Genomic DNA, 11,771 nt, shown 5'->3' on the forward strand with positions numbered 1-11,771 from the left:
CAGCATCCATAGCCTCTACCTGCTTGATCCCAGTAGCACATTTCCCACATTTGTGACAGCCCAAAAAAGGGGTCCGGATGTTGTCAAATGTCCCCACGAAGACAAAAATCAGCCTGGTTGAGAACCACTGTGGCTTAGAGTTACCTTGTACTTAAGAAGGACTCTCTAAAAGGAATAAAAGGTACAATAGATTTTTTTCGTCATGGTCATATCCTATTCAGTTAACATCTTTCTGCATTTCCCTCTGTCTTTTGTAATCAAATTAAGAATATAAAGTAGAAGGTAGGTATACTAGGAAACTCAGACTGGACTAGCTTGCAATGGATGGCAAGTATCAGACTGAGTCAGGGGCACTCAATGGCTAAGAGAGGCCTTCGCCACTTCATGATTCTGAGGATCTCCAGATATTAAACATTTAAGAAATCCTGTATCAGGTTTATAGAAAAAGGTTAAGAGTCTTTATGTGACCAACAATAGAAAATCTAATTCAAACCCAGCTTCAAAAGTGGGGAGAATTATTGATCACAAAGAAGGAGTTTTCTCAGATAAAACAGGCCCCAGAATTGGCGTGTCTCTGACCATACTGAGGACCTTGTTCCTCCTTTCTCTCTCTCCAATCAACCATCTACACAGTGGATCCAGTTTCTTTGTTTCTCCTCCCTGCCTTCTTAAGGTTCATTCTTCTCATGATCTAAGGTATACAACTCCTCTTTTAAATCTATTGGGAGAAGGACTCTAACAGCTCTCCCACAGCGGGTCCTGGAACTTACTCAGGAGGGACAACTAAAGTCATATGCATCCCTGAACCAATGACTGTGACTACAAGAATGAAAGATGTTGATGGGTTCAAGCCATCTGGGGCCATTCCTGCATTGAAGGTAGAGTGAGTAGATGAGCATGAATAGAGCCAAAAGAAAATCTGGCTAGTATTTGGAAGAGGCAAGGGAGGAAAGGAGTTCCAGAAATGTTACTAATACCGTTCATTACCACAGTTAAATTGTTCAGTGTTACCTTAAAAAAATAGCACTTTTAAGGCAAAAATTACAATGCAGTATATTTTGCTATTTGAAAGATAATTACAGGATTAGTATTTTGAAATAAGTATCAGTTCAAAGAGTGCTGCAATGGTGTGGTTTGGATAACAAACACAAGTTTGAAAAATAGGATAATCATTTTTCAATTTTTTATTTTATGTATACAACTGCTTCTTATTTCCTCATTTTGAGATTATAGCAAAAGTTGTAACTTTGAGATCCTTTCTGAATATAAGGTACTGGCCAATTGGCGGGAGGATATAAGGCAGCCCCCACCACCACCACCACCACTATTACCGTGGACAGGGTTTCCACTCCTTTCGGTCCTTTTAGACTTGTTAGTAAACTTTCAAAGATAGTCACAAAATCAGAAACAGGTTCATGTTCAGATGATGAAAGGAAATATAAATATCCCTGCCTAAAGTGTATTCAGAAAAGTAAACTCCCTGCTACGGAGAATTACTTAACAATTTCCATGAAGGTGAGTGAGCACCGCGGTAAAGAGCTTCAGAGATTGGGAAAAGGCAGAAGTTAAGCTGAGCTCCCTGGAGGATTGTAGAAGCAGTTTACTTTAAATATGCTAAAATGTTAGGGCATTATCTTTCTCATATGATGAGATCAAAGAGGAGTCAACAAACAGAACTAAGGAAATAGATGCTGTTTCAGAGTTCAAAAGTTCAGTAGTGTGTGCCTTCCGGCTTCCTGCTGACTTCTGCTAGGGCCTGTCAGAATGCTCAAGATTTTCAGGAGAGTTTGGAGAGCAGCCAGTAAGGATTTCTTTGATATTTCTAAACATAAAGGCACCCTCTAGCTTCCACATGGACTAAGAGGTCTAAGAGTTCAGTATGTGAGTTATTTATTTAGCACTCAGTTTGCATTTTCCCTAGAGACAATCAGATAGCCACAGCAGCTGAAGCAAAGTTCTGTCCTGGGAATTTTCCGAAACTCAAATGCCATGCTGCAATGTTTCTGTTAGAAAATGCATTCAGAATCTCAGCTCAAAATGGCAGGGACGTATTTTCCATCAGAGTGAAAATACTTTTTTTAAAGTCCCTGTGCCAGAGGACCCTGAGCTCGAAAAAAGGATAAAATATCGGAATGATAGGAAATCCAAAGGTGAAAACCTCTAGAGCCCAGGGTGTAGGAATATTTCTCTCTCAGACTCCACCCTCCGCCTCCGTAGCCCTGGGTCATCCTCACGCTGGGGTCTAAGAAGTTTATTTTCCTAGCTGACCTTACAGAATGTAATGGCTAACCATCCTCCTAACTTTTCTTCTGTCATGAAATAAACTCATCACCTTTTTGAGATTTTATAAAGATTTATAATTTAGGCAAAAGTACAGAGCAGCTATTAAAAAGAGTATTTCTTCTTTTGCCTTTTTTTAACCTTTCTTTACTTTGACTCGTGTAGTTACGTAAAACTGCCATGAATTTGAAAATATCAGCTTTTTATAATGTTTAAGATAATATCTGGCCATAAGAAGCATCTTACTCGTCTTATAGACATGAGACGGTTAATAAATCCACCAAAGCTACCAGAAGAAGCTGAAGTTTAGAAGAAGAAGTTTAAATCACAGGAGAATATAGATTAAGAATACATTGCCAATTTCTATTGCCAGAATTTAAATGGTTAAAATTCATTTCATGTTGCATAATTCAGAGCTGAAATGAATGTTTAAAATTGGATATTTGATGTAACTGCAAATAGATATGATCTACCAAGTCCCCAACTGGTTATGCTAGGGCATGAGAGACTTTTTGCCAATACACAGGAAAGAAATAGCCAGATAAACCAAGAAATGACCCTCAAGTAAAGGAAAAAAAACTGAAGAAAAGACACTCATATTGCATAGAAAGAGAAAAAAAAGTGACTAAGAAAAACAATTGTTTTACAGAAAGAGTGAAGAAGTGACAGAAAGAAAAGGGCATGATTCCTTTCTGTCCTTTTCTCAAAACAGATGCGTATTTGGCAAGCAAGATAGAGTTTCCAGAACTGTCAAGGCAATGAGAACAAAGTAGATGATTTAACCTGGCTCCCATCCCTAGGATTAGGGAGAACTATGCCTGAAACTGATGTAGGGACATTAAGAATTATACCCACATCACTCGCCAGCCACAATGCGCAGTGTTTTGTCCACTTTCAAAATCTGGAGTTTGCTGTCTTAGGGGAACTAGTGGTTGTACACCAACCACTGAACTACTGTTACCAGCTATTTCACACTAGTAAGCATTAATGTTATTTTCTTGGAAAAGTGCTAATAGGCCTGCATCGTATTGAAGAAATTCTCAGGAACACAAGTAAAAGGATACTTGCGAGGACTGACAGTCCATGATTCTGATCTGGAAAAATTATGTAAAAGAGAACACTAATGCACAAGACACTCATCTAATAATGTAAATAACATTTTTCCTCTCCCATAATCTAAAAGCACCCCCACAGTAAGTGCACGTTAAATGCATTAAGTCAGAAAAATTCTTGGGGAATTTTTGCACCAAAAAACAACCAACTACTTTCTGGAATTTCCTGTAACACAGAGAACTTTTCATCAAGAACAAATTCTCAAACCTGGCTTTCCACAGTCAACAAGAAACTAGAGTGAGTTGGGATAGGATTTATGTAGTATCCATTTTATTATTAGATGGAAACCACCAGATGGCACTGTGTTAGGCTTTATCCTGGTGATTTTCATTATGCAGTAATGTGCTTGTGGTTGGTCCTTGGAGAAATGTAAGGTAGCACTTTGGTGTAGTATCTTACAGGAAATAATTAAACATGCCAGTAAAGCTTGTTCTATTGCTAAATTGGTGACTATGATCATTTCTTTGCTCTCTGCTACCCGCAGTGTAGAAATTCAACAACCACAACACTCTGTGTTACTAACTGCTTAACCAGACAAGGAAAGAACCACTTTAGGGAGATGGAGGGGAGTGTCTTGTGGTTGTTGGATTTCTGCATTGTGGTCAGCTGATAGCGAGAAATGATCTCAGTCAAATACTACAGTGATCTGGGCGTCTCGTAGTTTATCTAAATAATGTTTAGTGTTTTACATTGTGTACTTCATAGACATTATTTCATTGATTCCGAAAATATCTCCATGAAATAAGCAAGTAGAGATGTTGCCACTGTCTGTTATAGAGAACTCTTTAACCAAGCAACAATTTTATAAGAACTCAAGTATTGACAAAACATAAATTAAAAATATAACTCTGATATTTAATGATCTAGACTATACTTGGTGAATATTTGGAATGTAGAGTCCCTAAGTAAAATTTAAAATCTACATAGTGTCATGATGCGTCGAGAATCACAAAGTATTTCAACGTAGTACCTAAAGGCCTGACTAAATAACTATTAACTTTGTGACCTCGGGAAGGTCATATTACCTCTGGGGCTCAATGGTTTCATCACTAAATTATCAGGGTTGAACTAGATCTCCGTCATATTTGCAGTAGAGTGAAGTGTCTGCAAGTATAGACTTTGGGAGTCAGAAAGTCTCTAGTTTGAATTTCTGCTCTGTCACTCAGATAATGAACTTAAAAAGTTACTTAACTTTTTAAGCCTTGGCTTCCATACCTCTAAAATGAGCATAATGATAATACCTATCTCAATTTACTTATTTGAGAAAATTATGTGCAATAAATGTAAAATGTTCAGCACAATGCCTAGCCTATACTAAGCTATCATTATTCTCAAATGTGCTCACAGTCTCATGCTACTAAAGAGCTTCTGTGTTAGACTCAACTTACTGAGTCAATGTGACAGGTCCTGTAGCTGATTCAGGATCTGCCCACTCATCCTGTAGCGCTCCTTAATTTTTAACATATTTGTAAGTGATAGCTTGCTTTGTCAGCCCTCCCTCTCTCTCCTGTTCTAAAAGGGGAGTGAGCGGGTCTGGCCAGAAAGTTAAGGCAGATATCCAGAAATGTAGGAAGAGTGTCTTAATCAAAGTCACAGCTGGTATGACTGTCAGAGCTTTATCTACTGTTCCAAAAGTTTTGGGCTTGCAGTAATGTCCTTGGTCCAGGCTGCATTATGCCAACCCAAGTAATACTTCAAAAGTTGATTTAGGTTTGGCTGCTCAAAACATAGATCACTACTCCAATCTTCATGACACTTCCAGCCCAGGGCCAAGATTCTACCATCCTCAAAAGTTATAGCCATAAACAAAGCAGTGGTACATTGCTAAAGTAAAATGGGGAGGGAATTATTATCCACAAGGAAGTATATTTTAGTTATTTCATCAAATTTAGATCAACTCAGGTTAATTTTGTGGCATTTCCTGATGAGATCTGTGTTTATGAACTAGGGAAAATTTTCAGAAGTGGCTCACTATGGTCCATGTCATCTCTGAAGAAGAGTGTAATATACAACTTCTCTAATATTCCCACTAAAATGCCTCTGAGGATTAAGAAGCAATCAAATAATAAACATAAAGACTTAAAGCCAATAGTTAAACTAGAAGCTAACTAAAATTTTCACTGAGAAGAGGCAAGATGGCGGAGTAGAAGGACGCTCATAAGTCACCCTCTCCCACAAATACACCAAGACCCACATCTACAGACCCACTCAGCCAACCAGAGCACCTGCGGAACTCCGACAGAACATCGCCCTCTTCAAAAGATAAAGGCGCCAAAAATCTGGTAGGAGAAAAGGAAAAAAGAAAGAACAAAATGCAAAGCAGCGCGGGACGGGTCCCGCGGGGAGGGAGCGGCAAAGGAGGACTGGCGCTCGCTCGCTGGGTCTCCCCTCTCCAACTGAGAGGCCAGCCGGGACGGAGGGGGAGCCTCCGAGGCTCGGATCTGTGCACAGCAGCCCTTGTCTGACAGAACTAAGTTAAACGGGCACAGGGCGTCCCCCCAACACCCAGCCTGAGACACGGGCCGGCAGCGGCGGGCAGGGCCAGGCTGCACAAGCCGCGCGGAGGACGGGGGGCGGCTGCATGGAGGCAGCTCCAGGGGACTGCAAGGGGCTGGGCGCCGTGGCTGTGGGTGTACAGGACAGAACAACCTGGGCCCTCCATAAAACAGCAAGGTTGATGTGCTCTCGGGGGAAGGGTGCATACCCCCATCTCTGAAAACCCGCGGAAACTTTTCAGGGGAAGAGAGACGGGGCCCAGGCACAGCCGCCATATTCTCCGGCACTTAGCACCAAGGCGGGGGCAGGGGCGAAACCTGCATCCGCACCGAAGGGCTTAGCAGCCTCAAAGGCCAGACTGAGACGGGCCTACAGCCCGGGGCAGATAGGATCCTTCCATCCCGGACCCTCAGAGAACTTGCTCCACAAAGACAAACAAGGAGCTGGGTCTTGGCTCGGAGCAGGGACGAGGCTGCCCCTCGGTCTTCCCCGAGCCCACCAGCTGAGCGCGACCAGGGTGGAGCGCCGGCCAGGGCGGCGGAGCGCGCAGCCGCACAGAGCAGCGGAGCTACCGGCGGCGCAGGCATAGGGAGAGCGGCCCCCCGCCTGTCGGGCAGGAACACAGCCCCTGACCGAGGTGCTGGGAGGGGGCATGACCCGCCCTCCTCCCTGGCCAGTCTGCAACATCTGACTACGGCATCCGGAGGGGCAGTGACCTGCCCGCCCACAGCAGAGGAGAGCTGCACCTGACCCCGTGTTAGGAGGAGGCGCAAACTGCTTGCGGACAGGTGCTGGGAGCAGCACAGAAGAGGGCGCCAACAGAGGGCCTATGAAAACAAGCTGAGCTTCCAAAACAGGACGAAGACAGAAGGACTTCACATTAAAAGCACACAGACTCCAGGAGAACACCGACACCCCTTTTTTTTGTTGTTGTTGTTTTTGGGTTCTTTTTATTTTGTTTTGTTTTTAATCTGTTTTTACCTGTTCTATTTTCATTTACTCTCTTAATTTTTACTTCTTAATTCATTTCTATTTTTCTTGGATTTTGATGTCCTGTTATTGATTAGACACAGGTTTCAAATACATCTATTCATCTCCCCACCCCTTTTTTTTTAAAGGTTTTAAAAGGACGTCTCAACCCGATTAATACTCTGCTTCAACTCGCTCTTCTATTATTCATTATACACTGTTTTCAAACCCTCCTTCTCCCTTCTTTTAAAAATCTTTCTCTCTCTCTCTTATTTTTTTTCTTTTTTTTTTCCTAAGTTCTATTCCTAAATAGGCATTAGATAGATAAAATCCTTAAGAACCAAAATAGACAACTGATGCTCCATAAACCACACTGCCAGAGAGGTATGAGCAAGATGAAGAAGCAGAGAAACCTTTCCCAATTAAAAGAACAAGAGGAATCCCCTGAAAGAAAGCTCAATGAAATAGACATCGATAGCCTACTAGATCAAGATTTCAAAAACGGAGTGATCAAATTGCTGAAGGAATTAAAAGATAGTGTTTAGAGATATAAAATATGTCAAAAATGAAATTGAAGCTTTAAAGAAGAGCCAAGTAGAATGGGTAAACTCATTGACAGAGATGAGGAATGATCTAATAGCTGTGCAAAGCCGACTAGGTAATGCAGAGGAACGAATTAGTGATCTACAAGACAGGGCAATAGAAAGCACCCATTCAGAAGAACTACAAGATAAGCAAATAAAAAATAATGATAATAGCATAAGGGACCTATGGGATAATATAAAGCATCCCAATCTTCGTATAATAGGGGTCCCAGAAGGGGAAGAAGGATCAAAGGGGATTGAAAAGGTTTTTGAAGAAATCATGACTGAAAAATTCCCAAACTTAAAGAAGGAATCAGATATCCAAGTACAGGAAGCTCAGAGGGTCCCAAACAGGAAGAATCCAAATAGACCCACACCAAGACATAGCATAATCAAGATGGCCAGAGTCAAGGATAAAGAAATGATTCTAAAGGCAGCAAGAGAAAAGCAAAGAGTGAATTACAAGGGAACCCCCATAAGGCTCTCAGCTGATTTCTCTACACAAACACTACAGGCCAGAAGGGAGTGGCAAGATATATTCAAAACCCTGAATGAAAAGAAGATGCAGCCTAGGATACTTTATCCAGCAAGGCTATCCTTTAGGATAGAAGGAGAAATAAAGAGTTTCACAGACAAAAAAAAGCTGCAGGAGTTTAGCAACACTAAACCCATGCTAAAAGAAATATTGAAAGGGCTATTCTAAATAGAAAAGCAGCAGGATGCTACAGAAATGAGAAACTCACAACTGGAAAGGTGATAACTCATGAATTACAAATAAAGAAAACACGAAATTATAAAAGAAGACATACAAATCACTGAGAGTGGGAGAGGGAGGCAGGGAAATATAGAATTTTTTTTCTTTCTTTTTTAAATTTTTTTAACAGTAGGATGGGTTTGAGATCATGTTATTATCAGTTTAATAAAAACAGTTATAGTAATGGGTTAATAGATTTACAAAAAAGGGTAACCACAAGTCAAAAATTTACAAGGGAGTCACAAAAATTAAATAAAATCCATGATAATACAAAGGAAAATTACCAAACCACAAAAGGAAGAAGAAAGGAACAAAGAGGATATACCAATTCAACTGCAAAGATAAGTTCAAAATGGCAATAAACACACATCTATCATTAATTACTGTAAATGTTAATGGACTAAATGCTCCAGTCAAAAGACATAGGGTGGCAGACTGGATAATAAAGCAAGAACCTTCAATATGCTGCATACAAGAGACCCACTTTAGGGAGAAGGATACATATACATTGAGAGTGAAAGGATGGAAAAGGATATTCCATGCAAATGGAAAAGCCAAAAAAGCAGGTGTTGCAGTACTGATTTCAGACAAAATAGACTTTAAAACAAAGGCCATAAAGAAAGATAAAGAGGGACATTTTATAATGATTAAAGGAGTGATACAAGATGAAGATATTACACTCGTTAATATATATGCACCCAATATAGGAGCACCTAAGTACATACAAGAATTACTAACAGAGATAAAGGGCGATATTGATGGGAATACAATGATAGTTGGAGATTTTAACACTGCATTAACATCACTAGACAGATCTTCCAGACAGAAAATAAACAAGGCAACAGAGAAATTAAATACTACAATAGAAAAACTAGATTTGGTGGATATTTTCAGAGCATTACACCCCCAAAATATAGAATACACATTCTTTTCAAGTGCACATGGAACATTTTCCAGGATCGATCATGTACTTGGACACAAAAGAAACCTCAACAAATTTAAGAAGATAGAAATTATCTCAAGCATCTTTACTGACCACAATGCCATGAAACTGGAAATCAACAACATGGAAACAAAGGAGAAAAAAAGAAAAGCATGGAGATTAAACAGTATGTTATTGAAAAATCAATGGATCAATGAGGAAATCAAAGCTGAAATTAAAAAATACCTTGAGACAAATGATAATGAAAGCACAACCACTCAAAACCTATGGGACACAGCAAAGGCAGTGCTAAGAGGGAAGTTTACAGCGATACAGGCCTTCCTCAAAAAAGAAGAACAATCTCAAATAAACAAGTTAACCCACACCTTAATCAATTAGAAAAAGAAGAACAAAAAGCCCCAAAAAGCAGCAGAAGGAAGGAAATAATAAAGATCAGAGAGGAATTAAACACAATAGAGATTAACAAGACCATAGAAAAAAATCAACCAAACCAAAAGCTGGTTTTCTGAAAAAGTAAATAAAATAGACAAACCTCTGGCCAAACTCACAAAGAAGAAAAAAGAGAGAGCACAAATTAGCAAAATAAGAAAGGAAAATGGAGAAGTTACAACAAACAAAATAGAAATACAGAATATCATACGAGAATATTATGAAAAACTATATGGAACCAAACTGGATAACCTAGAGGAGATGGACAAGTTTCTGGAAACATACTGTCCACCAAAACTGAATCAAGAAGAAACTGAACACTTCAACAATCCGATCACTAGAAAGGAAATAGAAATAGCAATTAAAAACCTCCCTACAAATAAAAGTCCAGGACCGGACGGCTTCACCGGGGAATTCCACCAAACATACAAAGAAGAACTCATACCAGTCCTTCTCAAACTCTTCCAGACGATTGAAAAGGAGGGAATACTCCCAAACTCATTCTATGAAGCCACCATCACCCTAATACCAAAACCAGGCAAAGACACTACAAAAAAAGAGAATTATAGGCCAATATCACTGATGAACATAGACGCCAAAATCCTCACCAAAATTTTAGCAAACAGAATCCAACAACACATAAAAAAGATTATACATCATGACCAAGTGGGGTTCATCCCAGGGACACAAGGCTGGTTCAACATATGCAAATCAATCAATGTAATACATCACATCAACAAGAGAAAGGACAAAAACCACATGATCATCTCAATCGATGCAGAAAAAGCATTTGATAAAATTCAACACCCATTTATGATAAAAACTGTCGCCAAAGAGGGTATAGAGGGAACATATCTCAACATAATAAAAGCTATATATGACAAACCTACAGCCAGCATAGTTCTCAACGGTGAAAAACTCAAAAGCTTCCCACTAAAATCTGGGACAAGACAAGGATGCCCACTATCACCACTCCTATTCAACATAGTCCTGGAAGTCCTAGCCACAGCAATCAGGCAAGAGAAAGAAATAAAAGGGATCCAAATTGGAAAAGAAGAGGTAAAAGTGTCATTATTGCTGACGACATGTTACTATATATAGAAAACCCTAAAAGGTCCACACAAAAGCTACTAGAGCTCATTGAAGAATTCAGCAAGGTAGCAGGTTACAAAATTAACGTTCAAAAATCAGTTGCATTTCTTTACACTAACGATAAATCAACAGAAAAAGGAAGTAAAGAAATAATCCCCTTTAAAATAGCACCCAAAGTAATAAAATATCTGGGAATAAATCTAACCAAGGAGGTGAAAGAATTATACACAGAAAACTATAAACCATTGATGAAGGAAATTAAAGAAGACTTTAAAAAATGGAAAGATATTCCATACTCTTGGATTGGAAGAATCAATATTGTTAAAATGGTCACACTGCCCAAGGCAATCTACAGATTTCATGCAATCCCTATCCAATTACCCAGGACATATTTCACAGAACTAGAACAAATCATAATAAAATTTATATGGAACCATCAAAGACCTAGAATTGCTAAAGCATTACTGAAGAGAAAGAAAGAGGCTGGAGGAATAACTCTCCCAGACTTCAGACAATACTATACAGCTACAGTCATCAAGACAGCATGGTATTGGTACCAAAACAGACATATGGACCAATGGAACAGAATAGAGAGCCCAGAAATGAACCCACAAACCTTTGGTCAACTCATCTTCAACAAAGGAGGCAGGAATATACAATGGAATAAAGACAGTCTCTTCAGCAAATGGTGTTGGGAAAACTGGACAGCAGCATGTAAAACAATGAAGCTAGAACACACCCTTACACCATATACAAAAATCAACTCAAAATGGATTAAAGACTTAAACATAAGACAAGATACAATAAACCTCCTAGAGGAAAACATAGGCAAAACATTATCTGACATACATTTCAAAAATTTTCTCCTAGAAGAAATAAAAGCAAGAATAAACAAATGGGACCTAATGAAACTTACAAGCTTCTGCAGAGCAAAGGAAACCAGAAATAAAACAAGAAGAAAACCTACGGAATGGGAGAAAATTTTTGCAAGTGAAACCGACAAAGGCTTGATCTCCAGAATATATAAGCAGCTCATACGACTCAATAAGAAAAAAATAAACAACCCAATACAAAAATGGGCAGAAGACCTAAACAAGCAATTCTCCAAGGA

This window comes from Vicugna pacos, chromosome 1 (assembly GCF_048564905.1).
Source record: "Vicugna pacos chromosome 1, VicPac4, whole genome shotgun sequence".
Classification (NCBI taxonomy): Eukaryota; Metazoa; Chordata; class Mammalia; order Artiodactyla; family Camelidae; genus Vicugna; species Vicugna pacos.